This window comes from Acanthaster planci, linkage group LG01, assembly GCF_054643075.1.
Source record: "Acanthaster planci isolate LZ-2023a linkage group LG01, COTS_SCS, whole genome shotgun sequence".
Lineage (NCBI taxonomy): Eukaryota > Metazoa > Echinodermata > Asteroidea > Valvatida > Acanthasteridae > Acanthaster > Acanthaster planci.
The window spans coordinates 38,890,271-38,890,528 of NC_141777.1; positions in this window are offsets into that span (position 1 = coordinate 38,890,271).

The following is a 258-nucleotide window of genomic DNA, read 5'->3' on the forward strand; positions in this document are numbered from 1 at the left end:
CAGCGGAGAAAGAGATTGAGTCACTGCGACTTCGGGCCCAGCAAGAAAGTGGGTGGAGTTGGTATATCCATGCGCCGGATAAACGATAAGTAATCGTACAGTACCCCCCAACTGGCATAAAAGTTATTGAAAAAGTGTCATAATGACGACAAAAGAATGTCGGAAGGTATTCCAGTTAAAAATGTGAACTATTACGAAAAGGGACCTGGACCTATTTCCAGTACACGTGCAGGGACATAATGAAGTTTAACGTAAATC